We start from the raw sequence: 16,714 nt of genomic DNA on the forward strand, positions 1-16,714 counted from the left end.
AATTCAGGTGCTAATTGATTGGGATGATGAAATAATGTATTGAGCAAACCTGGTATGGAGATTACAGTGAAGATCTATTAATAATTATTCAGGGACACTGGATTAACACTTAACTTCTATCTGATATAACTCTATCTGGGGTAATGTGGCCAAGCCATCTTTCTGAGCCTTCATTTGAGTGGAAGCAATAATATGTGTTCCAGAGTTGTGAGCTTTTAATAAAAGAAAGAAGAAAGGGGAGAGAGGGAGGGAGGGAAGAAGGGAGGGAGGGAGGGAGGGAGGGAGGGAGGGAGGAAGGGAGCTAGGAAGATACAGAGTTAGGGTTCAAACCTTTCTTCTAATTCCAAGATCAGATCTTACACACTAAAAAAAAAGTGATTAAAGTTTGAGCAGATATCAGAATATAGGGAGGGAGGAATATCAATATATGGTTGCTTCTCACCTCCCAAGGGAGGGAGGAAGGGAGGAAGAGAGGAAGGAAGGAAGGAAGGACAGAAGGAAGGAAGGAAGGAAGGAAGGAAGGAAGGAAGGAAGGAAGGAAGGAAGGAAGGAAGGAAGGAAGGAGATCAAGTTATTGTAGAGAACTCAACAAATATTATTGATAAATAACTAATAAAATTAACTAGGGTCTGTCACAATTCCCACTTTGGCCTTATGTCATCAGTACACATTAACTGAAAGCAGAGACAACAAGAGTAAATACGACTTTTAGAAGTTGAAAAATCAGTCTCTGCCTTCCAGGGACTGCTAAAATACCCCGCTGGCTTCTGCAGCCTCCAACACAACACTGTAGGGCTTTGCTCTGAAAATAAAGGTCATCCTGAGGAAATTATTTTAGATACACAGCCAGACAGAGCAGACACATCACAGCAATAGCTTTGTGTTCAAGAGAAACACCAAGCAATTTGTAAGTTCTTAGTTCCCAACATCACAAGTGATCCTTTTTTCATGTAATCTTTTCCTTTGTTCATGCTTAGCATTTATAATGGTCATCTGGACAAGAGAGAGCAACTGTTCCAAACAAGCAGACCTTGTGTCTGCTTCTATGTTTTATCAGAGCTGCCAAGTAAACACTGTAAAATTATAGCAATAAGCAAGCAGACAGTTCAGAAAAGAAAAGGGAAGATATTATCTTCCCTATTGTAGGTAATGATTAGTTTTTGGAGGCCTTCTAGAGACCAGCAGAAATTGCACACTCGCCTCTTTTCCTTTTGATGTGTTCCTACACCTCGGTTTACAATATGGCCTTAGAGCCAGAGGCACGGTGTACAAAAGGAATATAATTAGTAACCTGTGGCAGTCCTAAAAACCCACACTTGCAGCCCAAATGCATTGAAGATGATTTTCATGCAGGCATCTCTCATTGTATTGTATATGTGTTATTATTACAGCTTCTGCTACTGGGTATCTGTTGACATTAACCTTGAGTCCACTGACCTCACAGTGTCTCAGCTTTGCTTCTGCCTAATGGCAAAAGTATTTCTCCTACTCTCTAGAACTGGTGGTATAAAGATAACATGGCTTTTTAAAAATTGCATGACTAAAAAATGGTAATAAAAAAGACCAGAAGCAGGTTTCAAGTCTTGTTTCTTCCTTTAAATGGCTAGATGGCCTTGGACAAGTCACCTTATTTTTCTGGGACTGTAATTTTTTACCTGTAAAATGAAGAGATTAGGCCACATGAGAGAATCTTGCTGGTTTTAATCATTCTAGGATTCCACCATTCCTAAAGCCAAGCCCCTCAGATAATCAGAGTGTGGGAGTGTGGCGTACAGGTATGCATTGCTTACATTCTGCAGGGATTTAAAAAACCACAAAGCATAGCTCTTTATTCCTAAAATGGCTAATAGGTCTCTGAGGAAGCACAACTGGGCAGATGTCCTCTCTTATGGATCAAAATGTTTCCCCTTATTGAGGTGCCTTCTTAAGTGAGCACTTAATTTCCAAAATTAGAATTGACCTCAATGAAATGAAACATTTTCACAAATGATAAAACACCAATGTATTTGATACAGGTTTAATAATATACAATGTTACTTAGTACCATTCTGAATAACTATAGAAAGTTTGCAAAGCAACATACAACACTGTATACTCCAGAGACAAATTTAATGCAATAATAATAATAATTATAAAAAGGAGGGGAAACAAAGATAACCACATATCAGTAGGTAAATTTTTTTTAAATTTCAAGGGGAAAAATGTAAACAATTTTATGTCATATATATTTTGAAGAAATACAAAAGTAATTTCCATTTTGATATAATACATATGATTTCATGGTTTTGCAAATATATACTACCTTTTTAGTTTCAACTATCCAGAGTAGGATGAAATCTCCATAATTCTTTAGCTTGATCTCTTGCTTCTGAGAACTACCCAGAGTTTGCTGAACAGAAAGCACTTGTGCTTAAAAACTAAAACTTTTGTCGTGGTACCAACTGAGTGACTTCAGGGGAAATTATACTTAATATATGATCTGAAAAATAACATATTTGAATGACCCAAGGCCTATATTCTTTAAGTCATTCTAGGTAGATGAATATCTCTGTTCTTTGCCGAACCAACTATAACCTCAAGAGTGCTGTCAATTACAGCAACAAGCATCCAGAAAAACATGTTCTATAAAACTCAGCTGCCATCGTGGACTGACTCAGATATAAAAGACTTTCTGAAACCTAATTCTAGTTCCTCAATTTAGTTGAAGTCTAGTTCTTTCCTCAGAGAATTAGGAAAGAACATAATGGCTAGTCCCCCTTAGCTTGTGCCAGGATTTTTCACACACAGAAAGACAGTTATTAGTGGTCTTAGCTTCGTCATTTGCATCTACTCTCAAGTAGAATAATTTTTTTAAGTCACATTTTTCCACACTAGAGATGGAGGCAGAGGAATGACAGTTTCTAGAAATACTTTCAATATTTGCAACAGAACGTTTATAGAAATTCCAAAGTGACTCTAAGAAAGCTAATACACATCCAAATTTTTTTGTTCATGATAATATTATGCTCAAAGACTGAGATTGTCCTTACCAATAATTTCTTATCATAGGTTCACTTAGAATTATAATTTAGAAAAATAATATTTCATAAGCCAACAGCATGCAAGATAGTACCTTTTAATAAGCCAGTGAAGAAATAATATACTCCAACCCAATGACAGATTAATTACGCTATTGTTCCCGGCAAAAAGGAGATTAAAAAAATGAAGTCTAAATTGAGTTGAGCTGTACCTTTCTACAAGATGATTCTCAGAACAGGTGGCTTAGCCAGCTAAGATCTGACATCAGCTGCCAGTGCAATCGAAAATCCCTTGTTGCAGGGGCACGATGCTTACAGAATGAAGGGCTAGTGTTGGCAGGCAAGGTGATCTCCTCGAGGGGCTGCTGCATGGTTTTTAACCCAGCTGGTGAAGAGAAGCCTAGCCACAGAAGGAGCCAAGGTTCCCAGGTCTTTGGAGAGCTGTTTAGATCAGCAAAGCATAGCCTTGCCCAAGCCAAATGTTCTCTTTAAGTCCTCGCAGACCCTTGGTACTTAAAATTTAAATGTCCGGTACATCATAGTCACTCTTCCACCTATTCAAATCGATAAGCACTCAGTAGCACAACAATTTTGATGATGTCATCCTAATACAGCCTCTCCAATATAAACAAATTCACTCTTCAATCAAAACAACTTCACTTAAGTCTTGAGCCAGTGGATATGAAATCTTAACAAACCAATACACAAAACCAACAAAATAAAAGCATGCAACCAAGTTGGTAAGATCATTTTAAGAAAATGGAAAATTCTGGATTTGGTTCATCTGCTTTCCTGGACTTTCTGTGTAGTTTCTGGTAGACACTTTGCACAGTGATACCCTACAGCCTCTGGAACCATTTGTCTATAGGTCACTTTCCTTCTCTAAGATTGGTCTTTGGCCAACAGTCTAAGGGTAAGCACATTTCTTCTGGCAGAAATTAATACCAGGAAAAGGAAGAAGCTAGTAGCTCCCCTAATCCTGCTCTCTCATTTCCAAAAGTTACACTGTCAACATGCCCTAAAATGCTGAATAGGTGTCATCAGCTTCACAAAAGAAAAAGTGGATTGGTGAAATAACAGGATGGAAACAACTCTGACGTTCCTGCCTCAGCCAGTTCACACGATCCATGGCATCCCACAGTCCATCTGACACAGAGATGAGGTAGGACAAATACACAAAGAAAGAAGGAAGACAATTGTCCCCAACCATGTTGACAAGAAGTAAGCCACACCTTTTAGTTGAAACCAAGCAAGGAGACAAATTAAATTAGCTATTTCTACAAAGCTGCAAAGTGAAGATTTTCAGACAAGGAAATTCTAAAGGTTCTATCAACTGGTAAGGCAACATTTTCCTAAACACAAAGTTGTTGATCTTTTTGGATGCTGGTAACATGATTTCCTGCAAGCATGCAATAATGCAACAGAAAGATCCTAGGCCCACTGAAAGACAAGGCTGCAAAATCTTATATTTTAGGATACTTTTGTAAAATATACTTCATTATATTATCATAAGCCTGCATAAATACACATCAGAGCCAACATCTTTATATCATGCACACATATTTAATATCTCACCAATGCTTGTGAGCAAAAGAATAAAGCCTTTGTGTAACAACAAAAGAATCATACTGCTTCCATCATACAACACCCACTTTTGTATATCATACCTTCTAATACCTAACCTTTTAATAAGCTACTTGCCCACAATTTATTAATAGAGATTCTCCAATTGCATCACTAGAAAAGAATGTGGTTTCAGAATTGCAAGAGTAAATAAAATAGTAATCCTCGTGTTATAAATTATGCATTTTTCATCTCAAAGGACAATAAATAAAGCATCTTTCATCTTTATGAATCCCAAAGCAGTTAACAATTTATAAACTAGCACATGGGGATCACTTGATTCATCACTGAAAGACATCCTGCCCTGGGATCCTGTGGTGTTTTTTTTAGCACACACAAAACATAATTAAAAGATGGGAAGCAAGGAAAGAGAACACCAGTGGCCTAGATTTGGGACATTTGAGCAGAAGAGATAGGAAGCTGACTGAAATATTCTCTCCTATTTGAACTCAGAAAGATGCTACTCTCAAGATTTCCCGGATACAGAGGTATAACCCTTCAAAGATTTTGTCAGTGTTCCCAGTTGTTTTCACCTGGATTATTACAATATGCTTTGTTGAAACAGATATTTGTCACATTATTTACATATTGACAAACTTGTCACTGTCCTTCACCTAGCATAAAAATCAAACTTCTTAGAATGGCATAAAGGATGTTCCACCAAGCTATTGATTATAAAAGATCCTTTGACATCTAGCTCCCCCACCTCACTCTGAGAAAAAAGTGGGCTCCCCAAATGGTTATCGCAGTAATACAATCGATACGACTAACACTTGATGTGAATGTCAGTACTAGGGAGGAAGTAGATATCTGTCTATACAACCCCATTATTTCGATGAACATGCTAAACCACAGGAAAACTTGATAATTTATCCAAATTCATATAGCTATACAGAGACAAAGTTGGAATGATGCTGGAGGAGTTAGTCTTGACTGGTGGTAGATTCAAATCCAAGTTAAAGATAAGGTGACCATATGCTTTGTCATTTAAACTATGACACCTATGAGAGAAAAAGGGCACACGCTAGTAACTGTTACACCAAGACAATGAGTAAAGTGGGAATGTCCAGAGAAGACTAGACCACAGCTCCTCTAGTGAGGAAAAGCACATTAGAATTTCTAGAATTTTGGCAGAGGGAGCTATAAGGAGTTTGATAAAACATATACATAGGGACTTCATAACAGAGTGTCTACAGCTGATCAACATACACTTGGCTGGCCAGGCTTCTCTAGAAGATAGAATGAAGAAGCTTTGAAGGAGTGTTTGACTGTGACTAGTTGCATAACACTGCTCTGGAGTCAGCCTGGCAAATTTCTCTCTGGGAGACCACCAAACTCTGTGAGCTACACTTGAAACCATGTGTTCTCACTTGAATGGGATAATGCATGCTTGTGAAGGGAGCTGAAAAAGAAACAGTTCTCCCAAGCCCTTGTCTTTGGCATTATATGAATCTCTCGATAGGGGCCAAAGGGTTTACAAAGGTTGTATTTTTCTTGTTCACACATTTGAGATGTAATATCATGGGTTATCATAAACAAGGGCCACATTTTCACCTGGCAGATATGGAATCTCCTTAATGAACTAGGTGTCTCTATCTATATTTTAGACCTTGAAATAAGTTGTGACCAAATAGGACAAATGTCATCTACAGAACTATTAACATTACAATTCCAATATTTATGATTACTTTAAAAAGACATCTTTTCAAATACACATGTGATGCTGAACCCCTGTGGTATCTGAGTCCAGGGCAGTAGGTTAGGTTGCTTCTGAGAAGTGCCTGGTCATTATCTTTTCTCCAGTGTTGAGTGATGTTTGGGTATTAATGTGTTCTGCTTTTTAAAAAAATATAAACTTAACTTGGGCTGCACTGCAATATAAAGTACGTGAAAGTACACACCTCTACAGAGAATAAGCTTCCTCCAAGTTTCCAAGTCCTAGATTTTGCAAATATTGACAATGTCAGCCCTGTAAGAGCCTTTACACATGTAAGCATTCGATCAATACATGGATTGATACTTAGGATGTGGTCTAGAGGAAGTTAAAAAGAGCAGTGTTTGAGAAGAGTGAGAAAGAATGACTTGTTTGCAGCCCTGATTTCTGAATACACTGCGGAGCTAAGAATAGGGTAGGTGTTCAATAAATATTTGCTGAGTAAGTGTTGAAATAATGCCTATAAATCTTTCTCTTCTCACAAGGCCTCAAACATATAAAGCAGAATGATAGCCCTTGGGTTAGGAAGGCTAGCCTGTGTGATCTCTCCATTTGCCTACCCAATTCCAGGTGGTGACAAAGCAGCCAGGCTGCCTCTCCACCCTTGAGCTCTTAGTTTTCCCGCAGACTTATTAGATAATTCATCTTTTTTTTTCACCCTAAAAAGATCCATTAACAAATGAATATGTCAAGGGGAAAAAGTAAGACTCTATGCATGGGGAACACATAGCTGGTGAGGGGCACGGATTAAGAGAAGCCAGCCGATTCTCAATATTCACGATTCTCTGAACCTAGCTGACCCACCAATGCAGACTCTGAAAGACGCTGGCTCTTCAACATTGCAGCTGTCTTTGTAAATGAATCCCAGGCCAAGACTACCACCTTTTGCCATACATGGTCACGCTGTACCTCCGCATCCACATAAAGCTTTCTTGCTCACGTGGAATGAAACACAGACCCCTAAGAGTACACAAATTCAGCAGTAACTACTATTACTCACTAAAAGACAAATCAACATCAGCTTAGGCCAGAGCAGATTTTTATACATCTGGCATTATTTTGGAACAAGGTGTTCCTGATTTATGAATTTGCCAGATAAATGGGTTAGGAAATGGCAGACTCTATATGCAGACCATATGCAAGGGACCATGTGTCTCGTGATCTGAATTAAATCTATAGAAGGAGGAAGTAGGAGTTATCAAAGGTAAGGAGAACTAAACCTCCAAGAATTCACAAAGAGATTGAGAGGAATGCTGGGCTTCCCACATAGGGATTTGAACAAATTTCATGTGAATCTCAAATGATGGGGTGACTCCAGGCTAACATTGGAGATAAAGAAAATTGCAAATTTGTAACTAGAATCAGGTGTTTTTAGCCAATCAGCAGCTCTTTCCAAAATCATTTTGCCCTTCACACATGTGATAATGTGCTCAATAAATTTGCCCAAGATTGAGAGGAATTTTTGGAATACAACTTTGTAAAGGGCAGGAGTTATGTTTTAACTATACAAAGAAAAATGGTGTGCTTTATATAATGCACAGCATGGCCTTTATTTCCTCCCTTCTTCATGATCGCTGCTAATCAGAGCGCTTTCACAGCACCTACAGTTGAGAAAGAAGATGGGCCGTTCACAGCCGAACAGGCTTGTTTCCACTTGCCACATAGGTGAGGAGCAGTTGCCCTGACAGCTGCCCTGAGATTGACTTCCTTTGCCCTGCTCCCCACAGCTGCCCCAGGCCCTTCCCACACCTCTGCAAGCCGAACTGCAGGGCTTCTTAAAGGGCCCTGAGGCCCCAACGTTACCTGGCAACCGCACACCTGTGAGTTAGGTCAGCCAGGCAGTGTTAACCTGTGTGTCAGGGCTTGCGGTTCCCAGTGTGTTCTTGTGCTTCCTTATTACAGCTTACCCCACCAGCCCGGAGGGGAGAGTGGGAGCTGATTGTTTTCCTTCTCAGTTTCCTAGATACAAACAGATCCACTGATTAGCTCTCAACTGAGTGTCCAAAAAGGCTAAGGCATACACCACAGCATTAACCTTGAAAATGTAGTTTTGAAGAAAGTGTCCAGTTTCATTTCTGGAACTATCTTTTTACCAATAAACCAGATCCTTAACTTGGGAGAATTAAGAAAAAAATTCTGAACGGCTCATAGTACATTATACTAAATTTGATTTAAAAGAGAAAAAGACTATGTAAAAATTATGTTTTTTTTTTACTTTGAATCTTTGTTTCTCTCCAGCTTCTTAACACCAGAAGGGGTTAATGGTGTCAAAATTCAAGAGAGTGATTGAGAGTTATTACTCTGTACTGGCCTTTTTGACCAGTTCAATGAGCAGCTTCGGGGTTGACCAGCAGGAACTCTCCAATGTACCTACAAGTTTCTGTTCCTGACCTGGGAAACCTGACATTGACCTCACTTCCTGTCTGCTGACCTTGCTAGGACACCTTTTCTGGGAGCAAATGAACATCTGTAAGGACAGAGAACTAGGCTGCTGCAGTGCCTCCTCCTTCATTGCCCCACAGGAAGTAAATCATGGCAGGGAAGAACCCAGACAGAAGTGGATGTCTGCATGCTGCTGGAGCAACCTCAATAAATATTTTGTAAATGTTTCTTCAGTCCTTCTTAGGGCATTAAGAAAAAGAATTATGTTCTCATTTTTCTACATATTATACCCCTAGATTTGTAGTCCTAGGCATGGATGACATGTTAGTAAAATCTGACTTCCTCTGCTAGTTTTATTTTCTTTCCTTTTTTTCTCACTTGTTTCTCTCCTCTCTCCATCTCTTCATATGTGACTTCCCATTTTACCTGGTTTCTCTTTGTTCTACTCTCCCCTCCATTATATCCCTCTTTGTCCCATTCTTTATCCATAGACCCCTCAGCCTGAAAATGGCCATTTCATCTGTTTAGGTCTCCATGAATCATCTTGCTTGTTTAAGAAGCTGGAATGTAAAGGTACCCAAATTCTAAAATAAGCTCAGAGTCCAAAGGCTTCCAAAGATTTCATTTTAGGGTTAGGTGACCCTCATTGTGAAGATGTAAATGCTGTTTGCTATTTTTTATATTTGGGGCATCCATTTCTGGATCACCCTGCTCTCTAAAATTTTTTGTTGTTAAACTTTGCCCCCAAGAGTACTTATTTCTCAGTTAAATTACCCATACCTCCTCCAGGATAAATCCGCAGAGCCTTTGATCTTCTGTAACTCAAGATGAATTTCTCCTCAAGGCTCTTTTACAAGTATCTGAGTGCAATGATGAGGGGCTAGCGGTGACATGGAGACGCCTTCCTTCCTGCCTTCTCACGAAGCCTCATTTTCTCCTGGTCAAAACAAATAAACAAACAAACAAAAAACCTGTTATGTTGCTATTGCTGATTTTTCAACTGGATTATTTTTTGTTAAATTTTAAATGTAGGACTGGAATACAAAACAAGCTGTTTTTTAAGAAAACTAAATTTCTCCCTTAAGGAGTCTTTTCTAATTTACTTTGTTTTCCAACATTGGGATTTTACAAACCTGTTTCTCTTGCAATCTCTCTTGAAAAAAAAACTTCAGCTCTTGCTTTGTGCTGTTAGGGTTGATTGTGTTTTGAGTTTTCTTGTTTTAACAAGGAACATTTACATGTTTTATGTGCTGTGTATATATATAAAAGAAATCATTAACAGCGCCTAAAGTTAATAGCCCAAGAACGTATGGCATAATATACTGCAGTGTCACTGATTGGATGAAAAAGATTTAAAATAGTACTGAGGGAGAGAAAGTATAAACAGTATGAAACTATTACTACTCCAACTAGTTCTGAAAGAGCTCAATGTGAAACCAACCAGAAAATGATCATTCCACAACTATAAATATAAAGCACTAAAAAAGACAAAAGTTCTCTGGCATTGCGAAAAGTCCATAAATAAAGAGCACCCCCAAAGGTATTTATTGGCAAAAGTATTTAATGTGGCAATAAAAAATATTTGTTTTCTTTATATTAATTGATTTTTGATGGAATCTGTACAATTAAACCCAATATAAGAAAATAACAATTGGAGTGAGTTTGCCACCTAATTGAGTATAGAATTAGGAAGACATAGACCCTGAAGAGGTTATATGCCTTTACATGTACTGTCAAGGTTACTTGTTATGTCTTGTAAACAAAAAGTGTTCTATACTAAAAAAAATCACTCTTTTAAGGTACACATACATACACACATACAAGAGCACACAATGTGAAAAACAGGGGTTTTTATGGCTTTATGTGTTGCACACAAATATTTAAGTATAAGCAGAGTAGCATTTTTAGGTAGAAAGCTCTACTCCATGAAGCCAATCAGGTCAACTTTCACGTCAAATATATTTCAGTTAAGGAATGTACTATGAATTCATTTTATTTTTAATATTCACTAGGTTTCATAAGAAAAAGTGACTTTTTTAAAAGATGGGGTTATCTGATGTCAGCTAAAAGCAATCCACATAGTGTGGCCCTATGTGGCCCTATTGTGGGCCCTAAGTACTAAGCACAAAGCACTCAGAACCAAGAAACAGCAAATTAAGGAACACAACAAATTACATATAATTATCATTTTGATTCATGAAGCCAAACACTTCCAAACTCAGACAAGCATTAGGGATTATGGCATTAATAATTTACCTAATAGCAATAACAATGAAAGTGGTTTTCATAAGCCCAAGTTACTAAAATATATGGGCCAGCTGCTTTGCTCCTCACACTCACCCTGTGGGAGACAGAAGTAACGAGAGTATTCTGATGTCCAGAAATCCCAGTAATGAAGACACAGCAGGAGAGGTTGGCATTAACCTTTGCTTCCATTTGAATATTATTAGCAAAAGACTTGCGAGTGCAATGTCAAGGGGAACTATATGCCCTTCGAATGTTTGAACTCTCCTGGAGCAATCTGAAAGGGAAGCTTTACCACTTTTACTCTGGACTATATGCTGTTTTCAACAGTTGCCCGAAAAAAAAGTCCCGCAAGCATAACAATTTTGTATGGATTTAAACTAAGAGCTTATCTACTTAGTACATAACTTGAGTCATTCAGGATAGTTTGCTTTTTGCAAAAGAGAGTTCCCAGCCAGTTCGACCCTACTTATTTCTAGTCTCTTCTCTCTGAGAGTGAGAAGATCTTCTGGGGGACACTATACCTGGTTATCTCAAAGATTAAATCAAAGTATGTCACTTAAAAATTTGTACAGGATTTTTGTGCATATTAGCCTCTGTAATTCTCACAACTGTCTTTTGAAAAGTCATTGCTATCAATCTTTTTACACTTAGTAAACCGAAGTCGAGAGTTCAATGACTTGATGGGGAGTTCAGCAACTTACCAGAGGGGACAGGGGCACTAAGTGGTAAAGCCAGGATTTAAGTCTCCTGTTTCCAAATTTAGTGTGCCTTCCACTCTATCCCAGTGCCTGTCTCAGGAACTAAAAATAGTTCTTTTAAGAACTGTAACGTGGAAACACTACAGTCTATAATGATTCTATAAGAAGGAAGATGAGTCAGAGAAAAGGCAGATCTAAAGCTGATTCCAAGTCTATAGTCCTGAGAGGATTTCTACTGCATTAAAATAGGAAAATCACAGTGGAGTTTGAAGGGAAAGATGTTAAGTGTATGTATTTTAAAGCTCAATGTTTAAGCTTTTGTAAATTATATGGTTGGAGGTGACCAACTGTCAGAGAGCTCAGAAAAGAGGTTGAGAATCAGGATGAGTTTCTTACGGGAAGCTGGGTGAGATCAACCAGGGAAAAGCCTACTAATGCGGGAGGGTTATCTACTGATAACCCTTATCAGTAGAATCTCAGAAAATCTGTAAGGTAAAGGGAGATCACATATATTTAGAAAGATGGAAAAAGTAGTCTCATTTCAAGAAATGGAAAATTAATCTTAAAATGAAGAAAATAATCACCCCTCAAAGATAAAAATAAAACAAAATGCATTTAAAGTCATAAAGAAATCATGAAATGGGAGGAAAATGAGTTGAGAAAGTGCATGTCAAATCATTGCAATGTCCTCACTAAAGGCAAGGAGAGGAAAGGGTTATTTCTCAAAAGTAAAATGTTGGGAGAGCTACTGTGAGGAAGTTACAAGAGAGGAACTAGACACAAATGCAAGCAAAACTGACCTAAGGGGAGGACCTAAGAGTTGTCAAACAACTTCACATGTAGTGGAAAAATCATCATAGTTACCACAGAATTCCTCCCAAGAGCAAAGAAATAGGAGAATTGAACCAGGTTAGGACCTAACAAGAAACATATGCTATAAGGTCAAAAGAATGAGAGAAATTTTAACATGATGTGGGAAGTTAGCTAAAATGGCTAAACATAAGTTCTAAGCTACATATTTAAGATAAAAGGGAAATTAAGTGAGAAAGATTGAAGTAAATTTGGACAGCAGCTTCCATATGTGTGAGAAGTGGGAGGGGCAAATACAAATATAATCTCTATGCTGATTCCATAGACTGGACATGTTACCTCAAATGCACCAGTTTTTACCACTTCCACTTTTATTTTCAGTCATTTACTTTACCTGCCTCTCCCTTGAGAACATTCACGTTTGTAACCATTTGTCAAAACTTTCTATCCATTCTTTTTCCCCCATTTGCTCCTGAATGCCCTTCGCATTCGTTTCCTGTGCCAGCTGTAACAAGTTAACACAAACCGGCTGTCTAAAAGAACATAAATTGTTTATCTCACAGTTCTGGAAGAGAGAAATCAGGAATCAAGGTGTCAGCGTGGCCATGCTCCTGGATGCTCTAAGAGAGTATCCATCCTTTGCATCTCTGAGCTTTTCTGTGGGCTGCCATGTGGACATACATTTGGAGCTACCATTCAGTTCACTACATTCTTCAACCTATGTCCCATCCACATCCACTCTCTAACACATACAGACACTCACACACAAACACACAACTCAACCAACCTTCATTAATAGCACTGATGGATGACTTCCTATAGGTCTCAAGGTCAATTTTCAGTTTTCATGAGATTTTCTTTTTTTTTAAAGATTGTATTTATTTATTTTTATAGAGGGAGGAAGGGAGAGGGAGACATCCAGGTGTGGTTGCCTCCTGTGTGCCCCCTACTGGAGACCTAGCCCACAACCTGGACATGTGACCTGACTGGGAATTGAACCAGCAACCCTTTGCTTCCCAGTGTGATGCTCAATCCACTGAGCCACACCAGCCAGGGCCAGTTTTCCGGAGATTTTCTACAATATCAGGCATCCTTAACAGCTGTGGACTTCTGCAAACGCTCTCCTTGCCGAACTACTAGGATTTCATTTTCCCTGATTTCCATTCTTTTCACCATTTATTTTCAGGCCCATTTGCTGCTGCCAGCTCCTTCCCTATCCACCTCTTACATGGTGGTGGAAACTAGAGAACTTCCTCTTCTTTTCTCACTTTTTACTGTCTGGGTAAATCTATCAACTTGTAGAGCTTCCACTACATCTTTGTGTTCAGTATGCCCAATCTATAACTCCACCCGACTTCTTGCCTGACTTCCACACCAGTGCTGTCCAATGGAACATTCTGCTCTCATGGACATATTCTGTATCTACACTGTCTAACGCAGCAGTCACTAACCAAATGTGGTTATTAAACACTTAAAATTTGGTCAGCTGCTGATAAGCTAAATTTTTAAGATTTTTCTTTTACTAAATTTAAATGTAAATAGCCACATGTGGTATTGGCTACCTATTGGATGGTACAAGTCTAAAGTCCCCTCTAGGTGCCATACCTAGGGATCTTCCTGTCATTCACACAATATGTCTTTCCACTGAGTGACTATTTTAGGACTCACCCACCAAGCCCTCTGTGAACCAAGTAACTCCAGGCTTAATTATTTGATTTCACTTTTGTCTTTCCATGACTCATTTTCCTTTAAATTATTATACATAAAGTTGTATATTATAATATATATAGTTTATTTACATATATCATTTTATAGTTGTTTATGCTTGTGTTATGATCTCCTTGAAAAGGGAGACTATTACCTTAACTTATTCCATAGTCTTTATAAGCCAACACGGGACCAACCGGTCTCATTGATTAAATGCAAAAATGAGCAACTCTACGTTGCTTGGAGTCCACCCTACATTATCAGAGATAACAAAGTGCAGGCTCTGAAAAGCAAGGACCTTCTGCTCACCTCAAAGTCCCCTCATGAGAATGGCCAAGTCCAGGTAATTCAAGAAGGATCCATATCCATAAACTAGATGATAGAAAATCTTGTTGTTTGTCTGTTTGGTTTGGGTTTGGTTTTGGTTTTGGTTTTGGTTTTTAATGAGTTGCAGTTTTAGGAGCCTTAAAAACTAGAAGTTAACATGGTTAACTGGGTTCATGAGCCATTTGGCTGTCACCCTTCATGCTTAAAGTACAAATCATTCTACAAATCACTCTTCTCTGAAATCTGAAATATGGTGACTTGGAGAATTCCAAATAGTGGTGCATAATTTTTCAAAACTGTAGTTTAAGAAAGAGCTGATATTTTTGCTAAAAGAGGAAAGGAAAGAAAAAGAAAAACTTTTCTCTGATTTTGGCTATAGGATGTGCGTGAGTGCGTGCATTTTTAATGAGTGAAGGGCAGTGTTAGTAAAGGGTTAGGCAAGCGTAGAAATTACAATGAAGGAAACTCACAGAAGCTTTTTCTGGTCCTGTGCACTCAGCCCAGCCTTCATTGCCTGTGGCTGCTCTTTTTATGAGAACTGGCGCACATTTAACTGCTATAGCTGTTGGCTTCTAGGCTTAGTTTTACCCACAGAGGAGGCATTCATTCAAATTTTAGCTATCATTTCCATTAAACCATGCAAGTACTAATGGTACCTAATCTAACTGGATAAGGCACAAGTAAATAAATATATCCCCTAAACACCCTAATTATCAGGCATCTAGAAGCATAGTGATGGTACTTACTGAAAGTAAGTACATTAACTGGAACCTTAAAATTTTCCTCCTTGAGTATATGGAAAAAACAAATCATCTTTGCACAGAAGGCCAGGAGTAGCAATTCCATTAAGATATCACATTTTTTTAAAGCTCTGGTCCCATTTTGTCTATTTCAAGCTCCATTTTGCTCATATTGTAACAGAGAACATAAGAGAACAGAGTGGGAGGAAGAATATGAGCAGTATTTCCTTAGAACTTTAGGTACATTTTTCTTTCCAGTTTTATCTGAGCATGCAGGCGAACTCTTCTTAATGAGGGACTTCAACTCCTCTGCCTTTTAGAAGTGTCACTAGTGTGCCCTGGGACAACAGTCTCTGATTTTAGCTTTTAAATATACTCATGATACAGAGTATTTTTCTTCTTAGTGCTATGCATTGTTTTACCTGCCTTAGTGGGAATTATGGGTTTGATTTGTGGGCTGAAAGGTTTGGTCCTTTTTAGATTCTTTATGTCTATTTCTTTCTAATGCACAACACATTCGACAGTCTCTGAATACTCAAGAATCATGACTGCAAGCAGAGTTTAAAATAGGGGTAAAATTAAAGTGAATCCATGATCCTGGCATTCCTGAGGACCATTTACATTATTCATACATACATGTATATGTTCAATCATATATTCATTTATTCATTCCACAGACTATTCAGCAGCAGTCATAATGTTGGGTATTGGAAAGAGTCTTTGGTGCTTTTAGATTCTACTAAACCAAAATGAGATGGTGGCCAAACATTTAGCTCTACTTTAAACTGTGTTCATGAATATGACAATGGAAATTAGAAAGTAACTATATCAGGGCTTGTTTACTGTTTTAATTTTGGTCACTGTGTTAATTAAATAGATAATCAGGAGACACCTGTGTTCAATGGATTACTACAAATGCATGACACATGCTTCTGATGAAACAAACTACCAATCTTGGAATCCACAGGTGCTACCAAAAACCAAAAAAACAAAAACCCACAAATAACCAGGCAACTAACCCTATGATCATCCCTGGGAGTGCACAGCTTTGAGTCAAACGTGCATATTTTTCACACTAAGTAGTTCTTAAAGGTGAAGTAATGCTCATAGGTTTGCTAAAAGACTCAAGGAAGAAGGATTATCTAAAAACACAAAGTATTGGGTGTGGGAAGTAAAATTGAAACACAAGATGTCAGTGAGAGTTTCTACTTGATTGATCTAACAAATAAAAATGTGCTATGTTGGCATGTTCACATTCTCATGTGCACGTACCAAAGCAGACAAGTATGTGAATTTCTTTTACCCTCGGGATGAGCAAATAAAATAATATTCAGCAATAGAATGGCTCTAACAGCAACTCTAAGGAAAATAGTGTTTTTTCTTCCATTTGGGCAAAACATGAATAAGTTCGCTAAAATACACTGGAAATTATTCCTGACTCATTCATAT

The 16,714-nt window shown here is 38.2% G+C and overlaps 1 long non-coding RNA gene across 1 annotated transcript in view; it reads right to left on the bottom strand.

Annotated features, from left to right (window-relative positions):
• LOC128627901 (uncharacterized) overlaps positions 1-16,714 on the bottom strand; it is a 66,584-nt gene that overhangs the window by 16,785 nt on the left and 33,085 nt on the right. The window contains exon 4 of the long non-coding RNA XR_008392197.1: positions 9,517-9,673. This is a non-coding gene — a long non-coding RNA (uncharacterized LOC128627901). The remainder of the gene's footprint in view (positions 1-9,516; positions 9,674-16,714) is intronic.

This window comes from Artibeus jamaicensis, unplaced genomic scaffold (assembly GCF_021234435.1).
Source record: "Artibeus jamaicensis isolate MK-2021 breed Jamaican fruit bat unplaced genomic scaffold, CSHL_Jam_final contig_482, whole genome shotgun sequence".
Classification (NCBI taxonomy): Eukaryota; Metazoa; Chordata; class Mammalia; order Chiroptera; family Phyllostomidae; genus Artibeus; species Artibeus jamaicensis.